Here is a 10,632-nt window from a genome sequence, read left to right as displayed (position 1 = left end):
TTAAGGAATTCTATACTTCGTACTAATGCTATTATTCAAGAAGAGTAAGTATAGAGGGCCGCTATGTCTGAAGTTGGTATCGCCGCAAAGGTCCATCAGGATCTGTAAGGAGCTCTGCGACTCGGCTTGTCTCCCACGTCACGGTTGACAATCATATAAAAACAACTCTTGTCAACTTTGGACTGAATAGGCAATTGAAAAGTAAAGTCCTATCCTGTCCAAAGACCAAACTCTACAAGTCTCTTATCATGAATTGTGATTATTAGCATTCAAGAGCATCGCATCAGGAAATCAATTTAAAGTAATATGAAAGATGTGTATTTCAATACATAAAAATGATATTTTTTTTTTTTTTTGTGAAGCTGAGGTAGTCATATTTCTGCTTCTACTACTTTATCAAATAGAGATGAAATAAAAACATCCAGGCACTTTCACTTTTATAGGCAGCCCATTCAAGACTGAGGCTGAAACACCGCGGTATTCTTACCTTCGGCGCACCACAAGAAATAGTCCACCCTGGCATGTCTCAACAAATTTGTGGCAAACTGAAAGAGCCTTACAAATCATATATTATTTGGGGTGCTGATCGACGCATTGGTTTTATCTATGGTATGTGCTTTTAATCCACGCTAAGGCCTTCGTCGACAGGTACTCACGTAAAAATACAACAAGTATGGTACGATCACGTATATAGGAGGTTTCAGGTACCACAGAGTTGTAGAGTCAAAGTAGGATCCCTCTTCGGTTAACCTTAGTTAATCAAATTGATGCCGAAATATTTGTAAGAAATATTCGCTAGTCGTATTCATCAGGAATGAGTCGCGCACTATCGGTGCAATTCTTTTAATACTACCATTTCATTATCACGAGTTTTCAATACAAAATGGATTTACACTCTTTCCCCAGAGGCACTGATGAATTCGTTTTATAGATATTCTTTATGACTCTTTTGATGTCCCAGAATACGCGTTGGCTACCCTATAAAGAATATTTATAAAAATTACCAGCGTGAAGAGCTAAGTCAATTGAGCGATGTCTGGTAGTCTGTCCGTCTGGTTGTACACACGCCAAAAAGGCCCTCAGTTTTGGAGATACCTGTGTAAAGTTTTGCTTATGCCCTTCTCTCCTCAACAACCGACTAATTTGTCGGAATTGCCGATATCGGACCCCTATGTCATTCTTATAAGGGATCTTTCAACGTCTTTTTTTTTTTAGGCTAATATAGTGTTTTCATCTCTAGAGAGTTGATCTCTAGGGTAAGTAGTGTGGTATAATAGCAATCAAAAATATGTCTGCWGAGACTCTCTCATGTTATAAGATTATTAAGCTTTCGTACTCAGATACATTATGGATTGATGAGTAGAGTTCCGCTTTTAAAGCCCAAATCCTCAATCTGTTCTTTGTGGCTTGTGGAAAACTAGCTCAAAAAGTAGAATTAGTTAGTTTTTACTCGAGTTTTGCAATGCTGRCRCGTTTGGTTTCAGTCTCYCTCTMTCTATCTCTCTCTCCCTCTCTCTCTCTAATTTCCTAAAGTTCTAAGTAAAACGCTTTTGGAGGCAATTGGTGTCTTTAGTGCTAGTTTTGGAGAACAAAACTACTTATAAATACAGCAAGAATTGAAAAAAGGTTGCCTCCTGGTATTCCTACTCGCTCATTCATGAGCATTTCACGAGTATACCTCTTCACATAGCAAGCATGTTTTAGTAATGAAGTCACAGCTGGCAGATAAGCAAGCCGAAAAAAAGAATTACTTACACTTGTAGTGGTRTCGGCGTGAATGTAAACCTACGATKTACAGCGAATGTGTCGCCGATCACGAGCGTGGGTAACGCGATAAGTATGCATCGCTACACGAGGTAGTGTAGCCCGTCACAACCCGTAAAGTAAAGTCGTACGAGCAGCACGCATTCGCGCTGCTGACAAACGACGCGCCGACGAAGCGTTGCAGCGAAAAAAGTTCAACGGTGATTTATGCGCTTTGACAATGATTAATTTCAACTTGCTGCAAACCGAGCCACTTTTATGTTAAACTTTGCATTTTTCGTCGACTTTTTTATTGGCCATTTTGTTCTCGCACTTGTCGCCCCGCTCCGCTTCACTCCTCGTCGCGCTTCACTCTTCGTTTTTCTTGCTGTTTTTTTTTTTTTGTCTTTGGTCTCACACAATCACACATTCTTGCCTGGCATTATTTTTGGCGCAAATCCGGCATTGATGGCTCGCTATCCTTTGATATCGGAGAATTTCGTGAGCTTGGAAGTTCGCTTCGCAGTTTTAAGAAGTTGAAAGTTGAAGCATCAAAATGCTAAAATGAAAAGTGAAGTCAACGTGCAGCGTTGTGGCCTCGTATGCTGTGAACGYGTAACTCGTGGGCTGAGTGAGTGGCGGTAAGTATGCGCGGCTCTTGCTATCTATTGAGGGCAGCCTGGATAATTCAGCTGCAAAAAAATATGCAGTGGCGTATAGGAGCGGTAGCTTGACGCAGCTTCGCTATTTTCAAGTTTTCCCATAATATAACATCTGATAGGCAGTTAGACAGCTGAGTGATTTTTTATGCATGAGCACATATGCAAGAGTAAGTGTGAGTTGGGTAAGCAATGTACCCTGTAGGGAAAGGTTAGATAGATGTGCATTTTCATCTAATAAGAATTAAGTCAGCGCTTTAAACTACCAACTACTTTTCATTATTTGATCCAGTTTACATTTCTTCTACTCTTCGTCAACTCTCGAAGATTTTTAGCAACCTCGCGMTACTTTAAATGTGAAAAAGAATGCATATTGCGGTTATTATCTTATGAACTGTCTTAAGATTGAATGTGTCAGTTAGTTACATGAAAACATCAAGCTGAACTTACATTAGAATCACATAGTTCAAGGCGAAAACGCACTTTCCGGCAGGGTACATACACATAATATATCTAAACTTAAGTATATTGGATTGCTTTAGAAGAGCGCTTCCCTTTGCGAACACCTCTTTGTTGAAGACGTTGGTATAATAATAGTACTTTATGCCACATTCAATGAACTGATGGACATTTATATAACGTATGCATATATTTGTCTTACTTTCATTTAATGCCACATGACTTGCTATCGCTCCATCTATGTTTTTCTGTAAATAGCGCTTTCTCATTTTCTATTGCGTGTTCGATTGTTAACAAAACTGAAAGTAATTTCGTCAAATCCATTTGGTTTGCCCTCTTTATAGTCGTTAAACTTTGTATACTTTGCAAGGCTCTTCTAGGCCAACAATTAGGTTAGGTGAAAAGGTTGGTCCTATGAGGGATCTCACTGGGGAAGCTTAGAATGTTTGCGTACCGATTTGTTATATCAAGCTTTTTTATATTAAAATCATAAGTCCCCTGCACATCGCCAAATCACTTTGAGCCTATCGCAAATTTTGTTGAGGGGGCCACCGTCAGTTTTTGCTATGTCGCCTTGTTTGCTGAAGGTAAAACTGCCGAGCAGTTTCGTCTCAGTCTTGCAAAGGGTGTACAAGGGTGTTCGTGGCTATTTCCACCTCAATCCCTACGATAAAACTTTAACAACTTACGTCCACCGAGATGGTGCCTACTGGACAGTGTCCATTTCGTGCTAAGGGCACGTAGTGCAAAAGACTACTGCGGCTTACTCTAGACCAAAATGATCTTGTAGTTGCACAAGTCTGTAATAATTGTTCCACCGCTAGAACGCAAGGAGCCAGTGCTGATTTAACTCTTTTTTGGTACAAAGTCAGCGAGAGAAGAGTTCCCTCTCAGGCTAGCTCGTCGGCTTTGCAGTTGCTGCTAAGATTATGGAACCCAATTGAATTGAAATTTTATATTTTTCATATGGTTATTAAAAGAAAAAGCCTTCAAAGGGGGTATCCTTAAAAGCAAGCTGTAGCATCAGCCTTTATAAATCTATAGATCCGCTATTTTTTTGTTATAATATTTGAAGTTTTGCAGCTTGACGTTTGTGAAATTATTCCAATGAGGATTGTACCTCAACTTGTTGGTTGGTTGCTTATATATGGGTTTATTTTTAAGACTCAAGTTWAGTTAGTTTTCGACCTCACAATCGACTTTTAATAGCAGTTTGAGAGGTTTCGTCAAACGATCGTCCAAATTGAGTTAAGCGGCAAAAGGGAACAACTTTTTTAAGAACTTTTGGATCAGGTGCTGGTTCAAGCACTTGTCGTTTCAGTTCATTTTCAAGTCTTCAGATCCTCTGACATCGTCCGAGCTGAGACACTGATACGCAGCAATCGTTTCTTCTTTAGGGTTCATCCATTCAAGGAAGTTTATAGAAGAGTTTTTGCCGTAAATCCTTCTCACAGAACGCGCTTAGTGGAGTCTTCTAAAACGCCATTACTTATTTTTAGAAAATTGCAGTTACAATGTGTTGATATTCCATCATTAGGATGCAAACAAGACTGGGTGTAATGGAGTCCAAAGTTTACAACTACAGTCTGCTTCTGTGGTACGTATTATRTATCGAAACGATTCTTTTATATATGGCTCAAGGGGCTCACGACTATCGGTCTTAGACCACGTATCCTCTGGGTAGCCAAAGAACATTGTGAGCTGGGTTTGGGACCCGCCGTAAAAAACGCCCTCAATGAAAACGTCGACTATATACACCGCGGAATCGGTGTCTACCCCAATAAAGTAGAAGATTTCTCGAAGATCATCATATTTTGTCGAGGGTTTCTTAAGGATGAAGTTGAGAAAGCCCACATTTTTGTGAGCCTACAGACAGGTGTTTCAGTTCGACAGTTTCTGATTGCTTGCACTGTTAACCAACTCTTCAAGTTTAATTTTAGATTAGATTAGGGGGCAGATAGCAGCATAAATTAAAAAACAAAAAAAATTATTAAAACAAAAGTGAATTTCCTATAATATCTACACCTTGAGTGCTGTTGCATTTTAGGCTATGAGCCGTGCGCATACCCTATTTTCATCGCATGCATCAGAATACTGAATTCACTTGGCAATCACCCGCATATATTTCCATTTCGAAGTATTTCATTGCCATGCATACCGTTCCCACCTCAACTCAGTAAGAATATTTAACAGCTTATTTCGAAATTCACCACATTTTTCGGAGTTTTCACATGCAAACGGCGCAGACTCCAACAATTGAAACAAATATGCCAGCCCGAACTCTTATACTCGCATGTTTCAATGCCAAGTAACCATAATTTCACTGGATTTCAGCAAATTCCATGCCGTTTCATTCCTTATCGTCGACTCGTTTGCTGGTCGCTCGCTTAGTTGTTCGCTCTCTTTTCGGGGCYGCCTGGCAGCTGTGCGTTTGCACCTTCGTACTCGTATTTGCACCTTTTTGTGCACGAATCCCGGCTGTCGACGTAGTCTAGGTCAGTAGTACCAGCATACGATTCGTGTGACGCTGTTCGGCTGGCCAAGTYGCCGCCACACCACATCGTCGGTTATGGCACCACAATGCCAAACGTCCACCGCCCGACACTCCAGAGTGTATTGTACTCGAGGTAGTTTATTGTAGATGGTTTTGTTGCTGTTCCGCATACAAGGATACTTGCGACTATGGTGGGGTAAGGTGTTTAGTAGTGCGCGCTGCCGGACAAATGAATTACTGTTGAGCCAACAATGAGGTGTTTATGTGTCTGTGGATGTGTTGTCACGATTTGTTGGACAGCTGCGTCTTGTCCGGCTTGTCTGGGGCATGTTTTATTTGGGATAGTGGGTGAGTKATGTTGTGAGTGTGCGTGTGTGTGGTGAAGCAAGTGATGCTTTACAACCGATTAAAGGAACTTTACTAAACTTATTTGATTTTTCATTTATTTTTGTGGTTGCCGGGTGTGACATTTATTGACAGCTGTTTATGAAATGAAATTGATAGGCAAATATTGGATTTAACCTCTCAATATAGTCGCTTATGTATGTGGTTGTGAGCAATATGTAGGTTAGTTCAATATGAATATAATGACTGCTCAGAATTCATAATATGAAATCAATAGTCTTTCAGTGTTACACTTATTTGTTACTCGTATTGCTGTGCTGTTGCAGCTATTAAATCTTCCTTATATTTATTGTCGGGATAACTAAAGGCTATTTTTGGAAATATATTGATATTTATTTTGCTTTTGGTTTAATTCCAAACAAGCTCCAAGGCAATTCAAGAAATTTTATACTTACCAGTGGTTACATTTTGGCTTTCCTTGAAAGTATAATTTATTTGGTGGAATRAAAACTAATAATATTTAGTATAATATAACGGCAAGGGTAGTCTCTTTTCTGTCTCGAAGACCAGCAATTCTACCTCCCATACCCGACTGACGTCTTTTATAGTTTTGGCATGAATTTAAAGGCATTTCTGTGTAAATTTTCGGCAAGTTCTGATTAATGAGGTTAACTTCAACACTTTAATTTAGTAATAGCAGATCATCAAAACATCAGTGGGAATAGCATCGCCGCTTTGTTAACGGAAGAAGTCTCTACAAACTCAATTAGATCACTTCGTGTCGTGGGAGCAACAACAGAGCTTAGAGCTCAGTTCAGATTTCTCGCTGAAGCTCTAACTTACCAGTGGCGGATCCAGAGAGGGATATTCTATAACAGACAGGGAAGCATAAGGCATCGTTGGAATATCGGAAGCATCATTCATTGAACCAGTTTGAAAGATCATTTGGGCTTAAGAAAGTAAAATCTACGATTGGTTCCAAAATCAATAATTTTTTTTCAATAATCAGCGTCGCATTAAAGTTTGTAGAACAATGCTTTTCGACTAGCAATCAACGTTGCAAGTAACGTATTATTACGGGCGATGAGTCTTGCATCTGTGATTACGATCCGGAAACAGACGGTCAATCGGTCGATTGTCATAACAAAGGTGAGCAAAAGCAAAAAACCACGTCAAAGCAGGTCAAAACATGGGTTTGCTGACAGTTTCCTTCGATTATCGACGTGTGGTGTACTCCGAATGCCTTCCAACCGGCCAAATTGTAAACAAGGAATACWACTGGAGTATTAAGCGTCGCTTGTGCGAAGCTATTCGCACAAAGAGGACCGAATTATGGGCCGAAAACTTTTGGTTTTTGCAMCACGATTAACASTGCATTAATTCTTYGTGAGTTTTTAAGAATTTTAKATTTATGAATAAAGTCTTAYTGCTTTTGCTCATAGTACTCTATACCCGAACTACTTCCTCAATTTTTGACATGGCGTTTGAAATAGGTGGGMAAAAAAAAAAAAAGCATTTTGTTGAAACCACCCCTATTGGAACCTTAACGACAAACTGTTCGATCAAAATGAAGTCAATATTTAAAAAACTTGTTAATGTTTTGTTTCCAAGACAAYGCGACAATAACCCAACATATTGTTCAAGCCGGACAGCTATAGCAAATAGCTACCATAAAAACAAATARATCCAAATCAAGATAAGGGTTTTCATAAAACATCTTTTTTTGTTATTGAAAAGGTTTAGGAAAAACGTTTCCATTGATTGCCAATCACAGCCGAAAGGATTTCAGTGCAATAGTCGGTAGGGTTAGCCTGCACACTGTTCGAAAATTCAAACAAATTCCAATTCGGCTTGGCTTGCTTTCTGAATTTGTTTACAATCTGGAAAACATATATAAGTATGACTTTTTTATTTAAAGAGCATGATAAAATTATCTTACCGCATTATTCAAGAATTGTTTACTTCTCTTTTCTTTAGCTTTGGGCGCTCATATATCTYATGTGAAAGCCAAAATACGTTTATAGCGGAATAAATATTATATTACCTCTTTAACCTGTACTTAATTCTTAACTTTAATACTTTAGCAATCACATATTTGTGGCCCTGCGGAATGCAGGAACGCAGCGGCTCCAACTTAACTTAAGATAATTTTAATTGCCTTAACTTAAAGTGAATATAAAATATTCAAAGAATTCCATATAAATTCCAGCAGCACTTCAATTTAATGGACACCAAAAACTCACCCAAAACACATGCCAGGATATTGCGAGACACTTAAAGGCATGCATAATAGCTGCAAAGACATGGCGCACACACTCACACGATGACAAATAGCAATAACAACAACAATGCAATATCGCAGCTAATAAACTTACCGAAGCGCTTGTTGTCCATGCCAACTTAAGTGACTGCTATAAATGGGCGCGKGCGCGTGTGCATGTGTTTGTGTGCGTGCAACAAGCCTTTTAACCTTTCAACATTAATTTGGATGAAATTGAATGTAAATAGTCGAAGTATCGAAGAAATAAAACACCAAGCCGCCACACTTCGTTTGCGCGTACAACGACATGCCAACACTATACACACACACACACACACACACCGACACCCACATACTTGTGCGATCAACAACAAGTCGCTTAACTCACATAAACCGCGAAGGTAAACAAATTTATTTATCTCTCAGCGTAAAATGTCAGCCGAAAGCTTTCAGCGTCACTTCGCGTACCTGAGTCAAATGACCGTGTACTTGGCGTTGTCCGGGTTGTTGTTGATGTTGTTTTTCGTTAGTGTTGTTATGTTTAATTTAATATTCACGCTTACTTTGGTGGGCATATTACATAACGACAAGAACAACAACAAGAACAGTCATGACAASAACAACAACAACCGCKACGACAACAACAAAAACAASAGCAAACATGGYGACGACAATAAAAACAAAAAACAACAMCAAMARCWRMAKCWWCRWCAWCRACAACAAYWRMRAYWRMRWCAACMTSARCMTSAWCATYRWCAWCRACAAYRAMAWYSAMWTCMWCWWCAWCAACAACAACACCGACAACAACCAGCCAGCACTTCAGTCTGCATGCATCATCGCTTCCACCATCGCGCACTCGAACACTCTGTGGCCATTAGSTCCGCTCCGCTCGATGGTAATTGATAGCGTTCGCGTRCCCAGCGGCCGGCGGCCAGCAGCTGYCGCTATGCCATGTTGTATTTGTGCCACTTTGCGGCAGTGTGCAACAGCATGGTGCTCCGCTATTTTCAGCTATCGCTACTGTTGTTGTCKCTGTCGCTAYCTSTGTTGTTGTTGTTTTATTCTTTTGCTCATGTAAGCGAGTGCCAAAAACACTTCGCGCCGTTTACTCTTGAATTAATTATAAGTTCGGATGCAAGTTTTTGAAGTCGCTGGCCCCTCTCCTCCCCCCCTGCGCAAATTCACATCGRAGCCCCGACYATTTTATGTGCTCACATTTAATTTGGTGCACGGCAATGAATAGTTAGTTAATAGTTGATGGCAGGAGCATGCAATGGAGAGGTGAGTGTAACCGAAGATGCAACTCGTTGCTGGCAATGCCTTGACTTACTTCTCAAATTGTTGCTTCAAGTCGCTGCAGGTGAGCCGTGACAGCGTAAAAGGCGACGGGCTAAGTAAATATAGCGAAATCCGACGGTATTCAGTGTAATGGTGTGTTATTGTTATTGTTGCATATATTTTTGGTGGGCTCCTTTTTGAAGTCTTCATCATTATATTCCTTATTTCACTTTAAGTTAATTAGCGTTGGTGTGTTTCTCTGCCGGCATAGCTGTAAAAGATACATACATATAACTGTGAAACACCAACAGCTTGTTATGTCAACGTGTTATAGTCACAATAAGGCGGCTATTTGGAATTTTTAATTTTTAAATTTAATGAGGTTACTAAGTTATTGAGAAGTTCTCCCTATACAAGTATAACTCAAATCGTGTGAGATCACAGTTGCAACTCATGTGCAAAGAGCTATCGAGGCAGAGCAAAACTTGATCTACAAAAGATTTTAGAGAAAAACCGCCTTTCACTCCAATTCCTGTATTTCAAAATACAATTGTTTRAATCATTCTCCGCAAGAGACCACCGTAAAAGATTCGTTCCATCTCACACTTAAAGCCGCATTCATCATTGTTAGATTAGAAAAATGTAGATTAAGTTAAGGGGTGGATCCAGAAATAATTTTGTTGGGGTTTCTGAGGTTAAATATAAATTTACTTGAAACATGTGGATTATTCAGGGGTGTTGTGGAATCTGATAGTTGTCGGAATCAGAATTGAAACCGATCAAAAAAAGCAGCAGGTGTCATGAATTCAGATATTATTGGTTTGATATTCGAAACAGAATTTGTATCGGTTTTGGCTGTCACAGAAACCAATTTTATCGGTTTTGCTGTCAGAAACAAATCAAGAAAACAGTCGCACACAGATTTGAAATGTAAGTTAAGAAATCAAGTAATTTTATTGTTACGAATTAATCTACCTTTATTTCTATAGGTGAAAACATAGAAATTGAACAACAAATGTCTTAATTATTGAGTTTAAGGGGGGTAGTCTGCTTTAGAGGCTTAAAAATCGACTTTTCTGAAGGATTGTTGCGAGGGAAATAAGTAATTGATTAAATCGAAATTTCCAGGGTTAATAGTTATATACTTAAACATCATCCGCAAATTTCTTTGATACGAAATTTTCCAAAAATTCAAAGACCTGTCTCTTATACACATCTGGACCAAATAGATATTCATGAATAAATAAATAATTTTTGAAAAAACACAAAATTCGAGTAGTAAAATTATTAATAAACCATTTGGCCCTTGGGAGACAAACCTCCCAATTTCCCCCCCCTCTGAATCCACCACTGTGTATATGTATAAATTCACAAGTGGATTTAAGATTTTAAAA

This window comes from Bactrocera latifrons, unplaced genomic scaffold, assembly GCF_001853355.1.
Source record: "Bactrocera latifrons isolate USDA-ARS-PBARC rearing strain unplaced genomic scaffold, ASM185335v1 scaffold_198, whole genome shotgun sequence".
In the NCBI taxonomy this organism is placed as follows: domain Eukaryota; kingdom Metazoa; phylum Arthropoda; class Insecta; order Diptera; family Tephritidae; genus Bactrocera; species Bactrocera latifrons.
The sequence above is the reverse complement of the archived record's forward strand: the minus strand, read 5'-3'. Positions refer to the sequence as shown.